At 38.1% G+C, this 27,816-nt stretch overlaps 1 protein-coding gene across 1 annotated transcript in view; it reads right to left on the bottom strand.

Moving 5' to 3' along the window:
* The window catches only part of GNAQ (G protein subunit alpha q), a 307,686-nt gene that overhangs the window by 196,916 nt on the left and 82,954 nt on the right, over window positions 1-27,816 (bottom strand). The window lies entirely within an intron of this gene.

Genomic DNA, 27,816 nt, shown 5'->3' with positions numbered 1-27,816 from the left:
ATGACAATTACATGCAATACATGATCACGGACTGGACCTAATAATGGAGGAGAAAATGCCCAAAAGTACATTATTGGGACATATGAAAAAATTGGAATATAGATCGTAAGCTTTACATCAATGTTGTTTCTTGAACTTGATGACTATACTTAAAGTTGCGATATAAGTGACTATCCTTATTCTTGGGAAATATATACCAAAGTATTGTGTTTAAGGAGTATGATGTATATAACCTACTCTCAAATGCTAGATAGATAGATAGATAGATAGATAGATAGATAGATAGATAGATAGATAAAGACAGACAGGGAGCAGGTATAGGTAGAATGATAAGGAAAGTTTGGAAAAGACTTAAAAGTTGGTGAATCTGGGTTTTGAGGGGGTGGGTTATCTGGAGTTCTCTGTATGGGTTTTGAACTATTTTTGCAACTGTCCTGTAAGTTTGAAAATATTTCAAAATAAAGTTTAAAAAAAAAAAATACAGGGATGAGATTCCATTTCAAAGGCAGATTAGCTACAAAAAACAAACAAACAAACAAAAATCAAACAAAAAACCCAACACAGAAACCAAACAACTTATTTGGGAGCCACTCAGCATGGAACTGTGTTAGTAAGTTGAAACCAAGTATCTTATTGGAAACACAATGAAAACAGCATCTTTTGAACATAGTAAACATTTGATAAAACTCTTCCCTGGTGAATATCTGAAATACTCCAAATGAGCTGTTTAGCCAGGATTTGAATCTGGAAATGATAATTCAGGTACACAAGTAACTGTTCAGAAAGAGATAAGATAAAAGACAAAATTTCCACATGTTTTCTCTTATTTTAAGTTGAGGTATACAGAGAGTATAGCATCATGATCAGACAAGAATCAGGATCATTTTTCTAGACAGAAGGTGTCAACTGTATTTATTTCTGGGGGTTTCGGTAGGTTGAGTTATTTTAAGGCATCCCCTAATTCAGGAAAGCCACAGTGACTCTTCTAACTTTGGTCCACTTTTGACTGATAACAAGATGCAGAAATTTATTTTCACTGGATTTTGGCATCTCTGTTGTTTCATCTTTCCCTTCTTCAATATTCCCTCTCTGTTACCAGAAGCCTGAAGCCTACAGAGCTAGAAATGCCTGTGAGAAGAAGGAACAAGGAAGAGATGAGGTCATCTCACTAAATGACAACCTGTTCTTCCACAGGAATCAAAATTTTTAGTTTTAGAATTTAAAATTAGGAATCTAAGAACTTTGTTTTTCTAAATGTTAAGTGGCTTTTTTTGGTATGCCATCTCATTTCTGAATGATATTTCTCACTCACTTTCAAATTTCTTTGAAAACAATAAATGTCTTTGTCTTCCCCCAACAATGTAGATAAATAAAAATATCTATTTGGATATTAAACAAGAAAGAATAGAATAAAATGCAGGATGACTTTATGACCAGTGCTGTACTACTCTTTCCTCTCCAGGGAGAACAAATGAAAAAATGGAAAGGAGGGAAGGAAGAAAAGGGAGGAGAATACTACATCTGCCCTAATTTCATTTTATTTCTCTGGTGGTTGGATTTCATTACTATCTTTATAAACAATCACCAGAAATTCAAATAAGTATTACAGTTTTCATAGAAGCTGTCTTAAATGACTGCAGATGTCTTGGTAAACAAAGAACTCTTGCACAGTTAAAATGAAAGATGATTTCTAACCCCATACTTGTGCTGTAGCTGATTCCTTTATTTTTTCTATTACTTTTAATAAAGTGACATGGAATTCCTTGAAATATAAATTTAACGCCACAATGTGAATGCTATTGGCCCATTTCACCAGGATTAATCCAAAGAGTGTAAAATGACTATTTTAGACTCCTAACCATGAATACTGGAGAAACATATGACGTATCTAAGAGGTGACGTTTTTAGTAGAAATAAAGCTATTATTTCTTGTTAATCAATCAACAATTTACACAAACTAGTATCTTGACTGCTCCAAGCAATTAAAAGTAAGCAAGGAAAAAATTCAGCCTGTTTCTTTGTTATTATCCCTACCCCAAAGATTGCTCTGAGAGCCCAGCTGTAGACATAATCGTTGAATCAGAATCTCCGCCAGTTCTTGCCACAGCAAAAGCAGAAGAGTTCTTAATGTGTGAGGTCAATGGTATGAAAAAAGGAAGAAAGATTATCAGGTCATAAGGCCCTCGCTTTCTCCTGGTCGTTTCAGAAAATTTTATATACTCGCCCCCCAAAATTAAAAAAAAAAAAAAAAAAAGGCAGCAAATGAAGTATAAACTACATTGGCTGTGTTTCATTTAAATCACATTAGGCAAAAGCAGTCAAGCACTTGACACGTTCTTGGAATCTGGTCCACAAGTCTTGCTGGGGACCTCCATGCTAAAGCAGAAGTAGGGGCAGAATAAATGCCCAAGGAATTAATGGAGAGAAGCTAAGAGGAAAGAAAAAAGAATTCAAAAACCAACTCCAAAGTAAACTATCTTCCTAAGCCTCCACCTTCTCCATCTTGCCCCAGGAGGCTGCCCTGTAAGGATTTCATCGACAGCTCCCCGTCCCGTCCCCTGCTTGATTTAGCCAATAGGAGACACCAGGAGGAGACCAGCGAGTAGAATGAGAACGGAGTATTTGTCCCCCAGGTTCCTCCCTGCAGGAACACCCCAGATGTGCTGTGCCCCCCCACCACCACAGGTCCTGCTGGGTGGCCTTCTCCACAAATGTGCCATCTATCTCCTGCTGAGACTCTCACTGGTACAAATACCAAAAGGAAAACAGAGGGCTTAACAAGACAGAGGACAGAGAGGACAAGGGAAGGCAGGGTGCTCTCCCCTTTTCTCTATAAACCTATTGCTAAGGTGCTCTCTAGCTTACAAAGTGCTGTCTGGTCAGTACTCACTCTTCTGGAGGCCTATCAAGGAAGAGGAAATCAGGAAGATGAAAACCAGGTGTCCTCCAGCCAAGAAATGATCAGGCCCAAACCAAACTCCAGGGCTCCTGACTCTCCCTCAAAGCACTAACAAATAATGCACTTACACTCAGTGTGTGCACACACAGGTGCATACATACATGCATACATGTATACACACACATACACTTCAAGACTAACAGACAGGGGAAACAGTTGTCTTCACCACTTGAATATCCGCTTGGTTGTAAAGAAAAGAAATCTGCAAAGTACTCTGAAATGCATTGTCCCTTACCTTCTCGAGACTGTGTAAGAGGTATCTTTATTTCAGGAAAGGAAAGGACAGCTTGGAGAGCTAGCATGCCTGAGGTGTATGGCTGGTGGCAGGTCAGGGCTGGAACCCAGGTCTTCAGATGCCCAGTCCAGGCTTGTGGCTACCTTTATCAACCCACGGCTGCCCAGAATCCAGGGTCAATAACCTGTACTGCTCACCTTCTAAAAAATGCCTCAATATGGCTTTGACCACCCCCAATTTTAATCCATCTGAACTAATTTTGAATTTCTGGATACTACTTCAATTAATGGGACCATTTTGAATCTTGGAGCTATCTTTCAACCGATTTGTCATCCCTCCCAAATAAATTTCCTTATGAACTCAATGCTCAGAATTTGATTTTATTACATAAATGCAGCATATTCAAAGTGAAGGCAAAGCTTCACGTAAGAAAACATCTGTGTGATGCAAATACTCTAGGTAGAAAGACAAAAGTAGTAAAGTATTATTATGTATTAAAATTGGATTCTGAAAAAATGAAGTATATGGATTAAAACATCAACCGAGCAAAAAACTCGGCATCTTTGTTCTATTATGAAGAGTTTGATCATGGAGACAAATGAACTATTCTTACCAAATGTATAAGCTAAGTTTCATGTGTCCACCTCCTATTTTTGTTGACTTATACAATATTCTCCAAGTTTTCAATGGGCATTGTAACAATCTACTCATGATTAGTATGAAAAAAATACTCAGTACAATAAAAAAAAAAAAAAAAAAAACACCGCTGTTCCCAAATTACATAAAACAATGTTATTCCTAAGGCCACATGAAAAGTAGAGTCTTCACAATTCATTATCTCTAAAAGAGACTTTTCTACTAGTAGATAGCGTTTTCCTAGATCATTGGTAAAAAAGTCCAACATTCAACTCTGTGCCAGTTTGGATGTATTATGTCCCCCAAAATGCCATTATCTTTGATGCAATCTTGTGGGGGCAGACTTATTAGTGTTGATTAGGTTGGAACCTATTGGTTCAGTGTCTCCATGGAGATGTGACTCAATCAACTGTGGATGAGACCTTTCATTGGATTGTTTCTATGGAGGTGTTGCCTCACCCATTCAGGGTGGGTCTTTATTGGATCACTCAAGAACTTTAAAAAGAGCCACACACCTGACTCCCAGGGGTGTAAATCTCCCTGGCAACGCAGAGTATGACTCCCGGGGATGAATGCGGATCCGGCATCATGGGACTGAGAGTATCTTCTTGACCAAAAGAGGGATGCAAAATGAGACGAATAGTTTCAGTGGCTGAGAGATTCCAAATGGAGTCGAGAGGTCACTCTGGTGGACATTCTTATGCACTATATAGATAACACCTCTTAGGCTTTAATGTATTGGAATAGCTAGAAGTAATTACCTGAAACTACCAAACTCCAACCCAGCAGTCTGGACTCCTGAAGACAATTATATAATAATGTAGATTACAAGGGGTGACAGTGTGATTGTGAAGACCTTGTGGATCACACCCCCTTTATCTAGTGTATGGATGAGTGGAGGAATGGGGATAAAAACTAAAGGACTAATGGGGTGGGATGGGGGGATGATTTGGGTGTTCTTTTTTCACTTTTATTTTTTATTCTTGTTCTGGTTCTTTCTGATGTAAGGAAAATGTTCAGAGATAGATTGTGGTGATGAACGCATAACTATGTTATCATACTGTGGACAGTGGATTGTATATCATGGATGATTGTATGGTGTGTGAATGTATTTCAATAAAACAGAATTTAATAAAAAAAAAAAAAATTTAAAAAGAGCCACACAAGCGCAGACGCAGAGCAGCTGTGAATGACATCTTGGAGAGCAACTAAGAGTGACATTTTGAAGAGGAGCTACAGCTAAGAGAGGACAAAACGCCCCAAGAGCAACATTTCGGAGAACGCCGTTTTGAAACGCAACCTGGGAGCAAGCGGACACCAGCCACGTGCCTTCCAAGCTAACAGAGGTTTTCTGGATGCCAATGGCCATCCTTCAGTGAAGGTAACCTTGGACCCTTTATGACCTCAAGACTGTAACTTTGTAACCAAATAAACCCCCTTTATAAAAGCCAATCCATTTCTGGTATTTTGCAAAACGGCAGCATTAGCAAACTGGAACAGACCCTTATATGAAATGTCTTGGGAAGAGGGAATATTTTTCCTAATTTGAACATCCTCCAATTAAGTCATTTAACAACTTTTAACACACAAACCAACACACATACAAGTATGAGCTGCACATAACCAGTGCTTTCTCCTTTAATGGTCCCTATGAATATTGCTATAAAATTTTCCCAAGAAAGTTATTTGTACTGTTTTAGGCATTATTCTGCCTTTTCTTATCCCAGCTCATTAAAACACCCAGAAATGAGATTACTTAAGAATCATGCTACTAAAAAGGCCACTTCATCCAGCATGCATAGTCAGCTTTGAGAGATACTTAATATTTTTTTTCTTCTCTATGTATTACATCAGAATAAAACAGAATTCCCTTCACTTCTCCTTCCATCAGAACAAACATCAAATATAAACTTAATATCCCAGTACGGAATGGAGTGTATTACTTTGTAAGCTGTTTCTTTCTTTCTTTCTTTCTCTCTCTCTCTCTCTCTCCCCCTTTTTCTCTCTTTCTCTCTCTCTCTCTCACATGCACACACACAGTCTAATGCCTCCATTTTAGGTTTGGCCAAGATCTTTTCAATAAAAGAGGATACCCACATATAGGTTCTGCCACAAATTCATATTTACTCTATGTATCCTATTCATACTAAGTATCTATATGCTTACACTGATTATTTTGCCGATTTGCACAATGCAATCTGCTAATACTGCTGTCCAATTAATCTCTAAAAGCAGGACAATTTTTCTTCCCCCACACCCTACTGGAGACAACAGTTTTAAATCCAATAATACATTAACTTCTTAATAGTAATGAATTCGTTTTTATTGTTGAAAACAATCATGAACTCATTAGTCCTTTCTCACTTAAATTGGCTTCCTAAACCACACCCTTATTGGAAGAGCTGGGAAGTCAGTCCCTACATGTACAAGTATTGCTAAGTGTCCTAAAAGTGTCAGTTACTCCGTCACTGCTCTAAAGAACATTGGTGCCCCCACTTTCCATACAATGGGCCTGAGAAGCAATCACTGAACACTGCATTTTCGGGACTTGGCACAAGTGCACATGGTTCATTCTCTCTATCCTGAAAAAGAGCCAGAAAATGCACCTTAGCAGGACCTCTCACTTACTGAGGGAGACTCACACCATTTCCACTTTTTTTTAGGTTTCCAAAAAATGAAGACATGCCAAAACAGAGTTACAAATCTTTATTATTTAAAGTTGTATAATGAATATATTCATTTGCCAGGTCTTTCATGACTGTATTTGGGGATATCATCAAACAATCATAAGTCAACATCTGAAGCCCTTAATGAATGTGAAGGCTCAGGCGAAACGTCCCCTGCTCCAGCCCTCTTGAATGGCCAGCACCCAGCACCCAACACCCAGCACTTTATCTTTATTTGGATAAGGACCTACTAAGAACAAAACCAAAGGCTCATACTGTGGGATTGAGAAGATCTTCTTGACCAAAAGGGGGAAGAGAGATGAAACAAAATAAGGTTCCAGTGGCTGAGAGATTTCAAATGGAGATGAGAGGTCACTCTGGAGGGTATTCCTATGTGCTATATAGATATCACTTTTTAGTTTTTAGTGTGTTGGAGTGGCTAGAGGGAACCTGAAGCTGTCGAACTGCAACCCAGTGACCTTGATTCTTGAGGACGATTGTATAATTACGTAGCTTGCAGAGTGTAACTGTGGAAACCTTGTGGATTGCACTCCCTTTATCCAGTGTATGGACAGATGAGTGGAAAAATGGGGACAAAAACTAGATGAAGAAAAGGGTGGGATAGAGGAGATGGAAAGATTTAGGTGTTCTTTTTTTGCTTATATTTTTATTTTGGAGTAAGGAAAAGGTTCAAAAACTGATTCTGGTGATGAACGCACAACCGTATGATGGTGCTGTGAATAACTGATTGTACACTATGAATGACTGTAGAGTGTATGAATATATATCAATTAAACAGTATTTTTAAAAAAAGTAAATGAACAATGGGGGTGGAGAGGAATGCGATGTTTTGGATATTCTTTTTTATTTTAATTTTTATTTGATTTTTTGGAGTAATGAAAACGTTCAAAGTTTGATTGTGGTGATAAAAGCAGAACTATATGACGATACTGTGAGCAAATGATTGTACACTTTGAACGACTGTATGTTATGTGATTATATCTCAATAAAACTACATAAAAAAGAATAATAAAAATAAAAAAAAATTAAAAAAAAAAAAAGACTCGTGGAGCTGAATTATAATTCAAGTAACTGCACTTATTAAGGTCCATTGGTTTAGGTCAAGAGTCTGAAATACGGAGTCTCAGCACCAAAGCTGAACTTGGGCTACTTCCACATAAACTTGTATAAAGTAGAACCAGAAATTTCAAGGAGGAATTTTGACCCACATGCACATTGTCAAAGCACACCTGCAAAGAATTAACAGCACTGAGATAAAAAATGATTTAATAACACTGATCAAAATATAATCCATGTGTTGTCCACATTCCAGGCTATGTATATTTTAAAATACATGTATTCTGCCTTCTGCACATTTTCCTCCACTTAGGTTGGAACCTTACCCTGAACAGTCCTAAAATACCAAAGTCCCCATAATTTCCTCTGCTTAGAAAACTGCCCCTCGAAGGCAATGGTTGGGTATATATTTCCCATTTCTCCCCAGCAAGGTCTGGCAAAAGGTACAGGACAGTTTTTAAAATGTAACAGAAATTAACTAAATTCAATCTCACCAACTATGAATGGAAACTGAATACAATGGGTAAGTTAGTTGTAACTGGGTCAATTAACAATAACTAATTCAGATAATTTTTTAAGGAAAAACAGGCAAAATGCATTGAAAATTCAATTACTTATTGAAAATATTTGAAAGGTCATCTAGTCCTGGGCTTCTCAAAGGGCCATAGTCCTCCAAGAGAAGCACCTGATACTGCTCCAAGTAACTCAAAGGTGCAAGAGCTTTTTCTGGAGTGTCAATTTTACCATGAAATGTCCATGCTAAACATGCATGCATTAAAAACTAACACAGGTGGTTGCACAGCCTTCTGCAGATACTAAAAACCTTTAAAATGTCCACTTTAAAATTGTGAATTTTATGGTTTGTAAATGATACCTTAATTAAAAACATATTTTTAAAACTAGCATCAGTCCAGCCTGAAGAACAGGAAATTTACATGAATTTTCATGCTCAAACATTTTCCACAGGTTACTTGGAGCCAATCTCCCCAAACTCCTTATCCATTGCCCCCAGAAGTGAATGTTCACTTTCTTCTGCCTCTGGCTGTATTTCAAAGAAAAAGCTTGAGAAGCTTTTTATAAGGGGAGGGAATGACTAGTTCAAGGGCTGAGCTGGTTGACAACTAATGAGGAAGAAGATGTACTAGAATCTACCAAGGTCTCCTGTATGTCCAGCAGTCTTCATCTTGTATCCTCACACACTTTCTTTTTATAAAACATTTTCCCTATTTTTAAAAATCATAAATATTCATTATAGACATTCTGAATTCTAAAAATTGTTAAAATTTGAACATCTTGGTATATTTCTTTTCAATTTCCTTTTTTAGGCAGATGTCCTTTCTCTGTTCTTGTTGCTTCTTATAAAACTAGAATAATACTGTATTATTTTTCACTTAACATATGGGAGACTTATTTCATGACACTATTCTTCAAAAGTAATAATAATGGTTGTCTGAAAGGCCATCATAAGGATATGTGATGATTTTTAAAAACTCCCATTGTAACACAATTTGAGTATTTCTACTTTTTCACTTTAATAAATAAAGCTCTGACAAACATCTTTGAACAAAAATCTGGCCTACACCACCACCTATTTCCTTAGGAGAGTATCACAGGAATGCAGTTAGGTCAAAGGGTGTCAACTTTTATAAAGGCTCTGGTCACCCTTGTGGCAGCAGCTGACTCATCCATTAGAGTCTCTCTCACCACACTTTCATAAACACTACATTTTTTTAATACCTAAAATTTGAAGGCAAAAATAAATCTTTTATTTCAATTTATATCTTTAATTACTTGTGAGAAGAAACCAGTTTCAAATTTTCTTCTCCATTTATATTTCTTCCATGAACTTGCCTATATTTTTTAAATTTAAGGACATTGTTTTTAGAACAATTGACTTTTCAGAACAATTGATATGTTAAAACAAAATTAATCCTTGGTTATAAATATTTCCCCAATTTGTCATTTTCTTCTAATTTGATACACAATTTAAAAATTTGTATTTAGTTAATTCATCTGCATTTTCCTTTGTGACTTCTTTAACTGGTCCCAACTGTATACATTCTATTCTAGCTTTTATGGTTTTTTTTTTTTACACTTAATAAACTAATGTATCTATACTTTATTTTGATGTGTGGTTGGCAGTGATTTTTTATAACTCAAAAACTTTTTTCCCCCAAACCACTTTAATTTAAGGTTACACTGTCATAGGCCAAACATTTCTAAATTTAATAGAGTATTTGAGTCAAACAGATGGGGGTTTCCACATCCCCCTGCTGTGCTCCCAAATAGTACCCAATGAAATACATAGAACATCCTGAGTCTCCTAAGTCTCCCTCTTTATCTCCTTCCCTGCATAACAAGCAGATCAGTATTTCCATCCCTAAACTTTGACCTTTTGCTCACTATACATTTATTTAAGCACCCTTCCAGAAAAGAAGAGAAAATGTACCAGAGTGTTAAAGACCCCGATCTCTCTCCCACCCTGTAAAGCTCTTTCTACTCATGTAAGTTATTCTACATGAGAAACCTGTCCGGTACCTCCTCTCCATAGCTCTGTGACTGTGCTAAGTTACCTGTTCCATTCAATCCTGTGTCCTCCACTGTAAGTACCCCTACCTGTTTACAGCTCTGCTGTGAATTTTCAGTGAGTTAATCCAAATGGCATACAGTGTCTGGTACATAGTAAGTGCTCAGTAAATACCTGCTATAATTTATAGAGCAAAATCAAGTGTAAAAATCTGAGACAGGGCTGGGGAAGGGTGGCACCAAAACACTCAGTAATCAAGATAAATATTTTAATGCAATATTTTTAAAAATCAAAATTAATGCCAACAAAGTCATGAGAAACAAAAATCACAAATTTTAAATAAAGATAGAAGCCATATTAAGGCAGGAGACAAAAGGAAAAATCAGTGATTTAAGAAAGCTTCCTTAAATTTTGTACTTGCAGCAAGTGCCTCACCGGCCTTTCCCTAATCTCTACCCTGACTCTAACACCCCAGTCCCCCAAGTCACTGAGACAAACATCTCCAGTATTTCAAAATTTAAAGCCATAGCATTTGGAGATTTTTAACTTGAATCATTTAGTCAATCACTTACAAAATAATTCTATTGCATGTATACCTGATGCCAGACATTCTTTTAGGCATCAGGGATAAAGACAGACAAAGTTCTTGCTGTCACAAAGGTAACATGCTGTTGTGAGTGGCAGATGATAGATGGAAAACAGATGAATGAGAAAAGAATCAGATGGACATGGGTGCTAATCATTAAAGAATTAAAGGACAAGGGAATACAGAGCAACCTAGCAGCTACTTTGAATTGGGAAGCCAGGGAAAACCTTTCTACAGATGGACATTTAAGCTGAGAGCTGAATACTGAAGATCCAGCCACAAGAAAATTAGAAGGTAACAGCATTCCAAGCAGTGGCCCGGCTGACACTGAGGCCCCAGTGGGAACAGGCTTGGCTGCCTGCTGGAGGTACAACAGGAGGGCCAGGGAGGCCGAGTCACAGTGAGAGGTAGGAGGTAACGGGGAGCACTGGCTACACAAGAGGCCAAGTCACAGAGAACAGGGTATTCAGGAAAAGAGTCTGGATTTTATTCTAAGTGAACTGGACAGCTTTGGAGGGTTTCAACCAGGGAAGCAATATAATGTGATTTATGCTAAGAATGGATGTAAGGACAGGTTGGTAGGGTATTCCAGTAATCCAAGCAAAAGATGATGGTGGTTTGCACAGGGATGGCAGGAATGATGCTGGAGAGAAGTGGAATGATTCACGATAATTCTGGAGATGGATGCACTGTGGGTGGTACAGGAAAGATGTAAGTCCAAGATTTTTGGCTTGAGTAACTAGGTGGAACAGGGGTACAATATTCCTATTTCGAGAAGCCTGAAGAGGAAAAGGTTTGAGGAAAGAGGGGTTTGTTCAGTTTCTGATGCTTATTCCTTCTATCAAAAAGCACATTTTGGACACCCACAATGTTCACCACACTGATATGGAGGATACACATGAAACAGAAGATGTGATTCACGTCCTATATTCTCTGGGCCTCAAAGGCAAGGACACAAGCCAGGACTGAGGCTCTTATGCTAATGCGTGAGTCAGAACAGACTGAAACACCTGGGTTGTAATTTCTCTTCCTATGAGATAATCGCCTTATGTAAAAAAGCATGAAAGTTTCTGGACTCTGAGTTATTCGCACACACACGTATTTATTTTTATATTCATAAAGTGGAGGTGCTGCTACACACATACTTCTTGACAGAAAATTTGGACGTCACTGAACATTCTTGGGAATGCATGAAGATGAAGATATCCTAAAAATATCAAGTCACAATAACCACGTTCTAAGAAGTGGGAACACATGAGACTAAATATTCACCCACAGAACTTAACATTGATTATTTCATAGAATATTAAAACTTGAATGTATGCAACCGAGATTTTTCAGGTCACACATGAAAACTGCATACCTAAATGCACAGTGGGTGGAAAATGACGACAAGTACTTTTGAAAAGCACTCTGAAGTCCTCATTAAGCCGGTAAATGTTTCCTCAGGATAGAATGGCCCATGTGCCCTCCCTCAAGGAAAGCAACAAATTAAATCTGTAGCGTTGGGAAAAGTCACCTACGGCAGATCCAAAATGCCCCTTTCCACCTCATTCCATATTCTTCAAGAGATCTACAGGCAAATGTAAGGTGTGGAGAGCCCCACCTGAGATCAGAAGCCTTTGCTACCCAGCTGTACAGGGCACGGCTGTCCTCACATGGTCACTTGGCTTCTGGGAGCTGAACCAGCCTGAGTAACCTCCAAAGTTCCCTCTAGCTTTCATATTTTATGATTATTTTTCTTCGTGTGTTGGTTATAGCATTAAAAACCAGTAATTCTATTTCTCACCAGGCAGAAAAGAAACCTTCACCTCTTATTTACTTTGTGTTCAAATACTGATACAAATGATTGACTAAAAACGACAGTAGTCTTCTTTCAAGGTTAATATGTCAAGATTTTTTTTTTTTCCCTTTTACTCATGTGGCTCTTCACTTGGAACCTCTAAAAATAATTATCTTTTGAGGTAGGGGAATTAAAGTGCTAGAGGGAGCGAGTAAGTACTGCTCCAATTAAGAGAAGCAATGACAATCTAGGATGCTGCACAAAATACAGGTATTCAGACTGCAGAATACCATGTGCTTTTTGAGCTAACATCACTCAGTAATTTCAAATTATGACACTGAAAATAAGAAGAGCTTCGTTTACAGTCCACGTCTGCCTAGTAAACACAAAACTCTGAATGCATCTGGGAGACAGACTGTGTTACAGAAAGCAAGGGTTACCAAGTCTGCTCATGTGTAGTGGTTACTGACCTAGTAGAACTTTTAGAAGTTCATGGAGCATCTGAGATTTAGTTAAAATGAAAACCAAATTTAGAAAAATGTTTCCCTTTCTTAAAGGAAGAGAAAGAATATGATTAAAACACACAGAGACACAAGAAGCAAATCAAACCTATGCATTGTTCACATTTTAAAAAAATCTCTTTTTGGGGAAAAATGCTGATGTTGATCAAAAACCATAGTACCTGCTGGGGGTCTCCTTATTAGCATGAATACCCTAGCAAAAACTCCTGAAACTAACCATTTCCAAAAGACTAATTTAGGAGACTCAACTCTGTGCCATAAAGAAATACACTGGGAAATATGTGGGTTCTCACTTCCTCTAGAAGTATAAAATAAAAAAATTTTTCTAAGATTCAACTTTTTTTTTAAACCTGGAACATTTACAGCAGGAGGAGGTAGGGGCAGGAAGTGGACCCTTTGTATTCAATATTTAGGGAACTTTGACAGTAGGCATGCAAAATATCTTGCTCTTCACAGATTTAAATTACTTGAAAGTAATCCAGTGATACATCTTCTACATGTAAATGTGCTATCCAAAGAGAGAGGGGCAATATTTGGCACCATCAATTGATGTCGAGACAATTTACCTGCCCATTAAGGAGTTGCCCTGTGATTTGTTTTAATTTAAATTTTGTCATTTAGTTTATTTTTCCTGATGGCCATATGTTTCTCCAGTATTCAAAACAGTGACAGTAACACACACGCAACAGAAGGGTAGCAGAGCAGGGCTTCTTCCCGTCTTTCCCCCTCGGTTTTTTCAGAAATAATAATGGTCAATCTGAGCCTCAAATAAAGAAAAAGTGCCTTTTTCCTTACTCTTAAGTAAACTGCACATGGAAATATGCCATCTTTCTGCAAAGAGAATATGCTTTTGCTCAGAAGGACCATGCCTAGAAATGCATAACCAGCAGGCAGGAAATAAGAAAGGACACTCTTAAAACCATATGTGCCCTTGAGGAAGTAAAATTAGAGAAAAGCACATTGTTGCATTTTATTGTTCAGTAAGGCTTGCACATATGATGATTTCCTACCATTAAACTGATACAAAGGAAAGTGAAGCCAATCATCCTCTTCATTTAAATTGAGCCTCTTGTCTCCATGATCCATGGAACATGTCCAAGAAACTAAAATTAAAATTAATGGGGAAGGGCCATAATAATTCAAGATAAGGTATGACTCTTGGGACAGGACTTGGTTTTAGGCCATATGACCCAACAAATGTCTGAATTACAGTGGTATAAACCAGGAAGTGATTTCCCATAAACTGTCAATACATAAATATAACATTTGAAGATGAATAATAATAAAAGCAGTTTGACTAAAAACAAAACTTTGGCCAGAAACCAACCATCTTATCTGCAAGCTTTTCCCTGAAACATTCCATCATGGTAAAGGTAGAAAAGTCATTAAGACATCTAATAAAAGCTGTGCATCACAAAGATGGTGCTTGTTTATTTGAATCAATAAAGGAAGTGACAGAAACTAAATCAACTGAATGCAAAACAAATAAAACTAAACAAACAAACAAAAAAAGGAATATTGAATCACTATACCTTGTTACGTGGCATGACATCCCCAATGACATATTTCCAGGCATTTTTAAAACCACAGGGACGCGTGCGCGCTCGCATGCGCGCGCGCGCGCGCGCGCACACACACACACACACACACACACACACACACACCAATAGAGAATATCGAGGTGGGAAAACTTCCCTTGGTCATGCATTCTTCTCAATAGACATTTCTGAAGGTGATTAAGTCATTAATTATTGTTTGAACTGTACTGTAACAGGTGCCACAGGAATTTTATAAAGTATGGTAATAAACTTTTTTTATAACAGCTTTATTGATACATAATTCACATACTATACAATTCACCCATTTAAACATTACAATTAAATGGTTTTTATTATATTCACATATTTGTACAACCATCACCACAGTCAATTCTAGAACATTTTCATCTGGATAATGAAATTTTAAAGAGTTGCCAACAGCAAACTAGACAAAACATTAGACTGCTTAGTTAGAATAATTTGTTGCTTAAGGCAGTACCTCTCTTTTTGGTTTTAAATTATACATTTATATCTGGGCTTTGCTGTAGTGGTTTTGTTCTTTTACCACTTAACATATGCTGAGGAGTTTGGATTTGATTTAATAGTCTGTGAGGAACAACTGAAAGTTTGTGAGCAAGTGTGAACTCCATCATAGGAGTCCTTTAAGAAGATAGGTAGAGTATGAGTGGATAGTTCAGATTTCAGGGGGGAGAAACTAAACAAACAAACAAACAAGAGAACCAAAGAAAGCTGCTGCAAAGGTCCTGGCAGGAGCTAAAACAAGCCTGAATTTGTGTGGCAAAAACGGGCGAGAAGGAAAGACTTAAGCATCATCAAAAGGGTAGAACAGGTATGACTTGGCTCTGGTCTACGTTGGAGTGGAAGAAAAAGGAGTCAAGTATGAAAGCAAGGCTTGGAAGCTGGGTGCCTGGAAACATGGTGGTGCCTTTTACACAAACAAGGGGTCCAGAGGGAAAAATCGGTTGAAGGGTGAAACTGATGACCCACTATTAGATGTGTTATGTCGGAAAATGTGTTTCTAGAGTGTGGTAGAAGCTCGAAGTGTTATTCTGGAAATCATCCTCATGGAACCATGGAAAGGAAATGTAGCTACAAATGTACAATGGGATGTTCAATGCAGGGAACAAATGCATCTTCTGACACTGGTTGACGTGAAAAGTCTTCAGAAGTGGTGGAAAGAGCAGTGGGAACCAAATCGATGGGACTGCGATGACCCAGCATCCCTGCAAGTACAAATGGCTACATGGAAGAAAGAACGGGCAGCCTAGGTGAGTGTGGCCCTGCCAACGCCACCTTGAGAGAGATGAGGATACAAAGGGTGCCTGGCAGTGTCACTTAACCTCCTTCTGGCTACTGCTCCTGTATCCAATGTGTACCTGTGCCTCCCTAATGCAGTCCAAGGAATGAGGGGTAAGAGAGGTCTGTCTCTACAAACGCTTAATGTATCCAGATACAATTTAGGACCTTTTATGACAATGGCCACTGTACTCCATGTCAGGTGCTCCACTAGGCCAGAAATATATTGCCAAGTTATATTACTGCATCCAATGGTTAGACTTGAGCCATGTGCCTTCAGTTTGATCAGAAAAATTATGAGGTGAATCATGAAAAATTGGACATGTTTCTTCACACCTCTAGAGTGATATTTCAGTCACTTTAATGAAAGTTCATTGATATTTATTAAAATTAACTAAAGCTTTCTGAATGAGTACAACTGATGTCCCAAATTTATAAGCTACAAATATTACCACTATTGGGAGAGTGTAAAGCATAAGTTAATTCCAAAACTATTAAATAAGACTTCCCCCCACCTTTTCCAAATTGATCTGAAGAAAGCAATAATTTAAAGTACTGACAGAAAGCAAAGAAGAGGAAAAAAAAAATGAAAACCAAAAGTTATTAACCATAATATACAATCAACTGGGGGAAAAACAAAAAGATTCTGGAACTTCAATTTCAACCTAATTTTAAAGTTAATAATTATTTTGTCCAACGAGAATTAAAGATAGTATTTTACAACCATAATATGCTGAGCATTGCATGACATGACTACTGAACTCTTTTGCATATTAAGAACACAAGACCATGAGGCAAGCCTGATTTCCTTTTACCGAATCAAAGAAGTGATTCTAATGGAGTTACCTCACCCTTATGTACTCACTGATGTCCTGATATTTAAAGATTAGGGTGATCATAAAATTTATCACTCTAAATGGGTCACTTTTGAGAGTGAAAAAGTACTATTAAAAAGTATGCTAGAACAACATGTGTAAACCATGAGAGTCCCAAGCAAACCAGGGCAGATGATCACCCTGGAAAGGACAAGGATTAAAAAAGGGTAGAGAAACAGTAAGGGTGAAGAATATAGAACCTGGAATAAAAATTAATATCAGGGCTAGTACATCATCCTAATATACCCAAGGGTGCTGTTACGGAGTCAAAAGCTAGAAGTGTAACCCCCAGCAACCTCATTTATCTCACAGTGCCTGGATTGGGGCCTCTGCTGCCTGGCACTAAACAGAAAGTAAGAAAGGCGGTTCACATCAGAGAGATTGTACCCTTTTTTTTTGGTATGGCCTTATTATGTGACAATAAAAGAAAATGAAAGGCCAAATTTCATATCAATGGTTGATCAGGTCACTTTCTAGAAGCATTAACAAGTAAGATAGTACCACAGTAATAGTAGACCTGATAAACTTACCTTCGTGTCAACTCGTGCGGAGGGATCAATTCTAAGAAGTGCATGGAATGCCATTATAAACAATGCATTAAAGATAGGATCTATCACACTGGGAGAAAATATTTGTAAAAAAACACTACAAAGGGTTAATAATAAAAATATATAAAAGGCATCTGCAAATCATATTTAAAAGAAAGAAAAATCTCCCAATAAAAAAAGCCAGCAATCTTTTAAAAAGATTTTACATTAATTAATTTATCACTGGTATTAAAAGAATTAGTAATTCAAAAGGCAATGACATAATATTATTCACTTATTAAATTAGCAAAGATTGTTTTTAAATGATTATAGTCAGGATTCAGAAATCGAGGCGGAAAACTGACATTCTGAAAACAAATATGGGAAATGCAAATAATTGAAGCTTTTTGGAGAAACTCAACAAAAGCTATTATGTTAAAATGTTGCATATATTCCTGCCCAGCAATTCCACTCTTAAGGACTTTTCCCAAGGAAATAATTCTGAATGAATTGTGCAAGTATTAGCTACAGAGTATGTATCCCATAATTGACTAAAAACATCAAAAAATTAAATCTAAACATTCAGCCGTAGGGGCTGGGTAAAATAAATGATGGTCGATCAATATGATGGCAGATCATGCAGCCGTAAAAATATTTTATTATATTTAATTAAATACAAACATGTTCACAGTATATTGCTAAATGGAAAAAGTAAATTTCAAATCCATATGTAAACATCACGCCAGTTCTTACACAATTTACATACATACACACACACACAAATATGCAAAGGAAAAAGTAGGGTGGAAAGATTTACAATGAAATGTTAAAAGTTATTATCTCGGGGGTGGTTGTATAATGAGTACCTTTTCTCTTTTTCTTTTGCTAATGTGTGGTTTCCAAATTTAATACACTGAACAGGCATTATTTTGTAAAAAGTAAAAAGCTAAGGGAAAGGCACTAAGAATATATATTCTACCCATTTCAGAGGACTTTACATCCCAGATGTAACAGACTCAGTGATAGAGCTAAAGGAGCTCTGGTCTTTAAGTCAGAACACTTTCAAGAGGCAGTTGTTTCAATCCCTATCTTGACATCCTAGGACCCAGTTGTCAGTGAGGATAAAAATGATATACACAAGAAGGTGCTTAAAGAGTAGCCAACTATTATATAAAGGAATGACTCTACTCATGAGCTTTATGTAAGATGCTAACCCAGGCCCTTCATTAGCAGAACGTGAACTCTGGATTGGGCTGTGTATTCCAGATCTATCACTTTGCTTTATGAGCACCATGATGCATTTACAAAATGGTTGGCTGGACAGAGTATAAAGTGAACTGGCATGCTGCATTAAAAGCATAACCCTCACTTCATTATACCCTGTTCTAATCAACGGGAGGAAAAAATATTAGGGCTCCCAATAGGTTTCCTGGGAAATTCACTAAAAAGTAGGAAATAAATCGATGCCCACTAAATATATTACTAATAGTCCTTGATCTCAGGATGTTGACACAGTAAATGTTCCAAGAAAAAGGACTGGTCAATAATTATTTTACCAAAAAATATTATGCATAAAATTTTTTCAAAAATAAATTTTAAAACTTTGAGAAGAAATTTACCAAAATGTTACCAAGAGCTGTGTTTGGAGTGTGAGAATACAAGAGATGTTATTTTTTTTCCTACTCTCCCAATTTCTTTAACGACCACTCATTACATTTAAATGGTATTTTAAAGCAATTTTTGCAAGTCCCAGGAATCTGTTGCACTTAGACCCATTCACTAACAGCTGATTCTCTCAGTCAGTTACTGATAGTGAATGAGGCAACTTACTTCTCTGGGTTTCAGTGGCTTCAAATATATCCAGGAAAGGGCTGGAACACATGATTGATCAGATAAAGACATTGAAAGTGTCTAATACAATAACACAATGCTGTAAGAGTGATGACTTTTTGAAAGGATAGGAACAATATCTATGAAAGAAAACAGTACTAGTGGTAGTTCCACCAGTTCCAGCTAGCACATAAGGCTAATAACCTCAAAGAGCAGATATCTGGCACTGTAAAACCCATTTCAGACCTCGAATGCTCTCAAACCGACATAGATTTGATTATTCCAACCTGTGAAACCAAGGAAAGGTTTCTCCTCAAAGGTTTTGGTTCATGAGCCAAAGTTGAGTCTCAAGGTTATTTTAAGGCCAAGCTGTAAACCACAAAAGAAACCCAGAAACTTTAACTATATGCTGTCACGTGTTCAATATGTCTTGAGAAAAGAACAAATATGGCAAAGAACACCAGAAGTTCTAGTCCCATTTCTGCCATTAAAATGCCTGACTTTAAGCAAGTCACATAAATAACATGCGCCATAATTCCCTCATATATATCATAAGAGTGTCAGACTAGATGAAGGGCCTTCTATTTCTATTATGATGTAAATCCCTAGAACCAAGTCCACACTTAATTGAAGGCTGATTCTTTCTACTAGACAAATTGGGGGGAAAAAAAATCAAGTACCTTTTGTCATGGGAATGACTAATTTATTGTTTTAAAATCATCCCATGTCATATTAAGCAACTATCAGAAGTAATACTTTAGAAGAATATTTAATGGCCATTATCTAAGGTTCACTATATTTCAGAGGGGAAAGCAGGCAGCGAATAAATGATACTTGCTTAAAATATATTGATGCGTATAGAATATACACATCATAATAACAATATAATATCTGGTTAATGGCAATATTAGTGATTTTTAAATTCTTTTTCTGTATTTTCTAAATTTTGTTACACAGCATACATTACTTTTATAGTAAAAAATGAAATAATAAATAGCATTTTAGAATTATTTTGATAGGGCTCACAAATCTTCCATCATACAAGGTAATCTGGCTCCATACCCCTTCTTTCTAAGTTCATTTAGAAGTCAAATTAGTTGTGGACAAATGCTGTGTTAAGAAGCTGAGTATCAGACACAAGTTATCACCTAACCCATTCTCCCAAGGCATTCAGTTGTCCATGCACCATGAGGCTGCCTCACCCCATCAACCCTCTTTAGCCCAGACACCAAACCATCCCTATTCCTTCCCCCATTAGACTCACCGGTCAGCAACCCATTCCAAGACCCCTGTTACCTTCTGGTCAGGCCGAAGGAAGGTGTTTGGGGACAAATGGAGCTTCCTGAGGCTCCTCTCACATAACCCTCGTCCACTGCCGTCTCATCCACTGCGGCACTGCTCCAGCTTCTGTCAGATATCATGCAGTAAGAAACTTTGCTCTTTTGTCTCCAGCTCAGCTTATCTGGTGTGGGATTAACTGTGTGCCGTTCAGGCAAATAATCAATGACATAATATGGCCCTCTCCTCCTTAAGGCAGCTACAGTTCTCTGATTACTGCTGTTCAGGGGCTGAATTGTGTCCCCCAAAAGACTTGTTCAACTCTGAACCCTCAGCCCTGTGAATGTGACCTTATATGGAAAAAGGGTCTTTGGAGATATGATTGGTTAAGATGGGGTCAAACTGGTTTAGGGTGGGGCCTCATCCAATATGACTGGGGTCCTTGAAAGAGGGGGAGAGAGGAGTCAAAGAGACATGGAGAGAAGACAATCATGTGAAGACAGGAGCAGAGATGAGAGTTAGTTACGTATGTGGCCAGAAGCCAAGAACACCAAGGAAAGCCAGCCACCTCCAGAAGCCAGGAGACAGGCAAGGAACAGACTCTTCCCTGGAGATCTAGAGATTTCAGAGAGCACAGCCCTCCAACACCTTGATTTTAGACTTCTGGCCCCCAGAACTGTGAGACAATAAATTTCTGTTGTTTTAAGCCACCCAGTTTGTGGTACTATATTATGGCAGCCCTAGGGAACTGCTTACAACTGGAGTGAATAGACTAAGTATTCAAGGTCTAACTATTTTATTACACACCAATTCCTGAGAGAATGTAAATCAAAAGATGGCAGAGGAAAAGAGGGAGAGTCATTTTGTTCAGACGGGGTGCTCCCTCAAAGATGCTATGGGTCTTTCAGCCGCACAGAAGAGAATCCAGCAAGGCAGCTGGGGAAGGACAAAGCATCCAGCTCCTCTGAGTCTGTCTTCACAGTGGGACTTCCTTATTTGTTTGAAATATTATAAATTCCCAGAATATCAGGCACACCCATACTCAAATGTAAGTACAAAAACACACTGCAAAGCCAACCGCAAATGGTTTTTAGGCTATTAATTGGGGACCATCCATCAGATAAGGCTGATTTTCTTTTACATGTTTAATGTGGCACCTGCACAAGAGATAAGAACACTTTAATGAGAATCTATTTGCCAGATTTGAAAGCGTGGCACTCAAAACAGATATCAAGTGGCTGCAAACTTATTTTACACAAAAAGCAAAAAAGTAAGTGGTAAACAGAAAACAGATTTTCTTAAATTCCACACTGCTTTGTTACCACTAAACTAAATTTACTGCCTTAGGTCATGTTTGTCTGGGTTATGAGTACAAGCAAAATCTAGGCCAAAACTACTCCCTGTATATTATGCCTGTGGCTTTTTAAGAAAGTGTATGATGATCTCTGTGTTTATTAAGAAGATAGAAAAAGTTTTCCAACTTTGGAAAACGCTTTAAAATGCTTAATTACCTAGGTTAGAGGTAAGCTGTACACTCAGGAATGAAAACTAGATCCTGTTAGGAAAAAAAAAAATTGGTTGCCCTAATTATACATGGATGATCTAATTAAACTGTCATTCACAATTCATTAGGGCTATTAATAAGTTATAAATGGGAAAACGGATAATATACTTAAATCTACAGGAGTGTTGAAACCTATTAAACAGTCAAGAACTGGTGAAAATTCATAAAGTACATGGACTTTGGGCCCCATTTAAAGAATCCATATCAACCTCTTTGTTTATAAATGAGGAAACTGAGGTCTACCGAAGTTAAGTGAATTGCCCAAGTGTACATCCTCTAACTCATTTTCCCACCACTTACACGGTTGCGGCACTTCCCGAACGGCATGAGTTTCTTGGCCCCAAATAGAAAACGCCAGCGAACCTTGCTACGGTCAGTGCAGGAGAAGGGTTAGGAATCCCAGAGCTGCTCACAGACCAAAATATGAGAAGAAAAGTTAATTGATGCAAGGAGAGAGGGCCAGTGCCATCAGGGTGATATCACTAACTCCAAAACAACCACCACACTGGTAGTTCAATTCTGATGGGTGTAGAAAAACAGAAAATATCCTTATTACTAATCTGCCTGCTAGAAGAAAATTTTTATCTAAGATAAGATAGTATCACACCACCAACCAAAACAGCAGGTTAACCACTATGCCGGTAAGGGTTTAGAATAAAAGCACAACAAACTTCTTTTCCAGCTCTCTATGAAATATGTGTTTTCTTCTTCTAATGATTCCACAGATGAGGAAGCTCCCAAAATACCTAGGCAAAGGAACATCAAAAACAAGTAATGTAAAGGCTAGACAGTGCCTTAACCCCAACTCTTGTGTTCAAACCCTGGGTAGGTGAAGCCAGAGCCCCTGGTGAACTGGTTTGGTAGAAAATCTAGCCTCTTCAACAGGTGATAGAGAAGAAAATAAAAATAAAACCATGCTCTGTGCTGGAATTAATTGTGCTCATTTTAAACATTAACAGCATATTTATAACATCTTAAATTACTTACTAAATAGATTGCCAGTACCCTACTGTGGTTACAGCCCAAGGTCTCGGGTCAGATCTGGACATTATTACTACTAGCTGTGTGGCTCTGGGCACGTTATCTAACCTCTCACCTCTGTTTCCTCATCTGCAAAATGGAGACAATGCCAATGAAATGCATGCAAAGCATTCAGCAGAATGCCTGCCAGAACAGTAAAATCCTTTAACTATAACTAAGGTAAACAAAGCCTCCTCTCATCCCTACCCCACATACTCGCCATGCTCCAGGCTACCCCCAGCTCCTCTCTCAGAAACAAGCCATGCTCCTTCAGACCTCCAAGCTTTTGTACTTCCTGTCCTCTCCTCACCCTCCCCACCCCCACCCCCCAACCAGACCTTGTCTGTCTGGCAATATTTCCCTCATTCCTGTCCTTTAAGTTGGCCAACTCCCCTGAGGGCAATTGGCGGCTCCTTCCATGTCTGCTATGTGATTACATTTGGATTATAATTACTTAAGTAAGGAGAAAGAAATTTATTTACTGGAATTGGAAGGGGGTGGGGAGAGGCTGGGGATCAGCCTTTCAGGGCTATTTCCATGAGATAAGTGGTGGGCCAGTCGACTGGGCTACACTTCTCAGGGAGCACAGGCTTTGGGGAGGGCCACCTGTGAAAGGAAGGCAGGACAAGATAGCAGAAAGGTGCGGCTATGAGTTGTGGCTCACCCTGTGCTGACGACATCCCTTTATCTTCTCTAAAGTTACTAAGCCTCACGATGGCAAATGTGACTGCACCATATATGTGCGTATGTGTGCACGTGTGCATCTGTGTGCACACACACGGAAAAAGGACAAGATACACAAGTCTGTAGCATCAGGATGTATGGAAGCATTCTGAAATGCCTGAAGTACTAAAACAGTGTTTAGGCTAAGTTTTACCTAAAGTCAGAAGGGCAGGAAGTTTCCATGCACTGTACTGGCTTCTAATCGTTAAAATTCCCACTGATTTCACCCATTACACTATGAAATTCTCATGACTGGGGAAATAGTAAGGCACAGTGGTTTAGAGCATTGCTTCTCAAACCAGAATGTGCACTGAAATCACCTGGGAATATTGTTAAAATGTACTTGTACTTCTGATTCTGCAGTTCTGGGATGGACCTTGAGACTCTGCATAAAACAAGGTCCCAGTGAAATCAATACTGGGACCACATAAGTAGGAAGGACTGAGAGCTCAGATGCTAGAGCCAGACAGCTTGTGATCACAGCATGGTTCTACCTCTCCTAAGTGACAGTGACCTCTTTAAGGTACCCCAGGCATCTATCTCCCTGTACGGATTCTGTACACACCCCAAAACCTGTTTTAAATCAATCCCTCCACAATTACCAAAGCAGCCATTTTCTTGTGATGAGATAACCAACATGCCGACAGAAAATTCTTATTATTCTATTGAAAATGAGGAAACCGATGCTAAGAGGTTTAGTAACTTGCCCAAACTCACCAGAATACTAGGTGGTAAAGCTGGTATTTGAACCTAGGTCTGGGTGAACCCAAAGCCCAGGGAGCAATGCCTTAAATCATGAGGTTGCAAGGCCAGACCTGAAGAGAACAGGCTCAAAACAAGGATCCAGGATGGGGCTTCCGTCCCTAGGGGCATAAAAGAGAAAGAGTGAGGCAGGGCCACAGGCCTTGGGAGTCCTCGGGAGTGAGACCAATGTAACAGTGGGAACCAAAGCAGTATTCAAATTCTGAAACTATCAGGCTTAGAAACCTCCCGGGGGCCTGGAATGAGAAGAGAACCCATGCAGAGGACACACTGGGACCCAGGAGCAATGCAGATGCCCAAGGTCAGCACAGACCTCACCACCCATCGGGTGCAGAGAGGGCGACTCAAGGTTGAAAGGCCCCCAGTGGAGGAAAGGGGGGCCGAGAGCAGGTGGGATCACCCAGAGTCATCATTGCCCTGGGAAATGGGTATAGGTAAGCGAGAAGTCGGAAAATACGCTGGTCCATTTGTAGGGATCACGGTGGGGGCAAATACTAGGTCCATCAGAGCTGGAAGTTTCACTGTATTTTTAAAGAAAAATAGTAAGAGACTGGCATGCAAATTCTCGTTGTGTGCAGGAAATTTCCCCACATTTCCTATATCTTTATTCACATTCAAACTTAAAGAAAGCTACGCCTTGGCTCAGAATCCTATTTTCTAACTCCCTCCTGAATTTCCCGCAATCTGTTTTTTGTCTTGAACCCTTGAAAGAAACTACCCTCAGAAAAGATTCCAGCTTCATGTGGCCTTCCCCCACTGCAACTCCACCCAATTGCTTCTTCCTGTACTCTATTTTTTGCAGATGTATTTTCCCCCTTATCTAAAAAAATCTCATCATATCTGGTTTAAAAGGCATATTGTAATGGTCTCACCAGCTTCCCTTCCTGAAACTTTGCTCCTCTGTAGGCAATTATAAATGATTCCATTAAGCTCATGTTCATGAGCTGATCAGCCCCCAACTTGTCATCAAATTCTCTACAAAGAGACTTTCCATTTCAGAGAATGACATCATTCCCTATCTACAGTAGGTTAAGTTTGCTCACTTCTTCTCACTGATTCTTTCTTGATTTTTTTCTGTACCTCCATATTAGGTAGCTGTTGTTACTTGGGCCAGGAAAATACATTATAATATGTTTATACCCCATCCTTGAAATCCACACTAGCAACCATTTGCTCCAGCAAGCCTTCCCCAATTAGGCATACAGCTACCCTCCCAGAATCATTTCTGGACACTATTGTACAACTGTTCAACCTCTTGGTTATTCCAAACTCTGCCTTCTCATGTATTAAAACAAAATGTCTGTACAGATAAAAAAAGAAATGTTTAGAAGTTGTTATCTTTAGGGAGGAAAAGGAGAGAGAGAGAAGTAAGACTTTTCTTTTTCATTTTATATATCTCTGTGCTATCTGAAATTTTTTAAGATGTGCATACATTACTTTATTCTTCCCTAAATAGAAAGTAATCAGTTAGCTAGTATAAAAGACATATTACAAAAGGGTAGTCATTAGAATCTCATAGCTGGGGGAAAAAATAATAGGTAGAAACTTGAAACTCCTAGGTCAGTCAATAAATAAGGTCTTAGAACAATAAGTGAGAACGCATTCATGAAATAAAATACAGAGCAACTATTGAAAATACTATGTATGCTGGCATTGAGACGATCTACAATATATTAAAAATAGATTATAAAACAACCCTTTAATTTAAACAAAAAGATTCCTTAGATAAGATTAACAATACAGTGAAGGCAAAAAACTCATCCTGCATCTTCTCCCCAGTATATTTTGTTTAAGGCATGTCTATAAAATAGAATGTTGAACATTGTCAACTTTTACTGGAAACATCTTCATTCACTTTTTTAAAATAAATCAGCCATTGCCAAAGATATGTTTGGATTCATCTTTCATAAATGCCTTTACAGTTAGCTTACAAGTTATACAAGTTAGTTTCTTGGCTTTAAAGTTTTAATTATTTAGCTAATATACTATCTTGATGGTCAACCTCTTTGTACTTAGAGCCTGATTTGTATTCAATCTGTGTGGTTAAAATATGTCCCTCCCCTCTCCTGAGTACCAAGGAAGGGTTTCTTTTATGGTGGGGAGAATGCACAGATGAACTCCACAAATATTTATGCCACCCAAACTTATGATTCTCTAAACTCAATTTGTGGGAAAGACCATTAAAAAGTTATCTGGGTGAGTCATCAGATCCAAGAGATCTGAATAAAATATCAAAACAATTTTACATTTCAAGCTTGTTCAGCATTTACTCTGCCTCTGGATCAGTCATCACGACACAAAGCAGGTCCACTGATCCAAGGGAAGATGGGCAGCAGTGATTCAGGGCTGATACGCACTGCCTTTGTATCAAAAACAAGCTCTGCTCCTCATCTGCGCTCCTTCCAGCTTTCTGCTTAAAGACATTAGATGATCAGCAGAGTAATCACGAATGGGCAAAAAGACAAAACTCAAATATGTCCCATTTCCTGTTTGTTAAAAAGCTTCTTTGGGAGGCTGAAATTAAGAGGTCTAGGTAGCATCTGTATTTTGTATTTCTCTAACCCACTGAGGGGTGAGCCAATTTAAAGCAGGAAAATAAACTCAGTTTCTGTATTTAAGAGGAAGGTTTTTTTGTTGTTGTTCTAAAAGTTACATTTGGATCGAATACAACCTAACAGTGTTCTACAAAACTGTTAAGAGGAGAATAAAGAAAACTCTCTAATTGCACTTTCAAAGAACACTGTCTGCACACAGTATGCAAAATCAAAAATAAAAATTAAAACAGCACAGAGGATATTTGTTTTATAAGAAATTCTTCTTCTATCTCCCAACTTTTAGTCATTGTATAACAGAACTATTGATGGCACACAAATAATAAAAATGAAAATAAGTATACTGACCATATTCAACTGTGCTTTTATTGTAAAAGGCTTTTAAATTTATCCCCATACTTTATTTTCAAATGATCACTAGTTAAGAAATAAAGGAAAATTAAGAACTACAGGAAAAAAAAGTTAAAAAGGAGCTCATGTTTTAGCCTATAAAATTATTCTTTAAGAGTCTTTATTTAATTTTAATATAAAATAGCCATCATGCATTTCCTTTATAGAATATAGTGTCTTCCAAATTCAGTTTACCGTGCTAATCAGAAATGTCAGTTGACCACCAAACCTAGTTTGTTTCACTCCTCATACTGCTTAATAACTCACAGATAGATTTCTAAGAAGCCCACTAACAAGTAATAAACAAAAACAAAATATCAGATTTCAAGCTAATGACTCATAACAAGACAAGACTGAGATTGGAAAAACATGAAAAAAAAACTTCTAAAGGGGAAGGCAGAGAAATATTAAGAGTATTTTTGAGAATGTTATCAAAAGGAGCAATTATGC

Source organism: Choloepus didactylus, chromosome 10, assembly GCF_015220235.1.
Source record: "Choloepus didactylus isolate mChoDid1 chromosome 10, mChoDid1.pri, whole genome shotgun sequence".
NCBI lineage: Eukaryota > Metazoa > Chordata > Mammalia > Pilosa > Megalonychidae > Choloepus > Choloepus didactylus.
The sequence above is the reverse complement of the archived record's forward strand: the minus strand, read 5'-3'. Positions and strand labels throughout refer to the sequence as shown.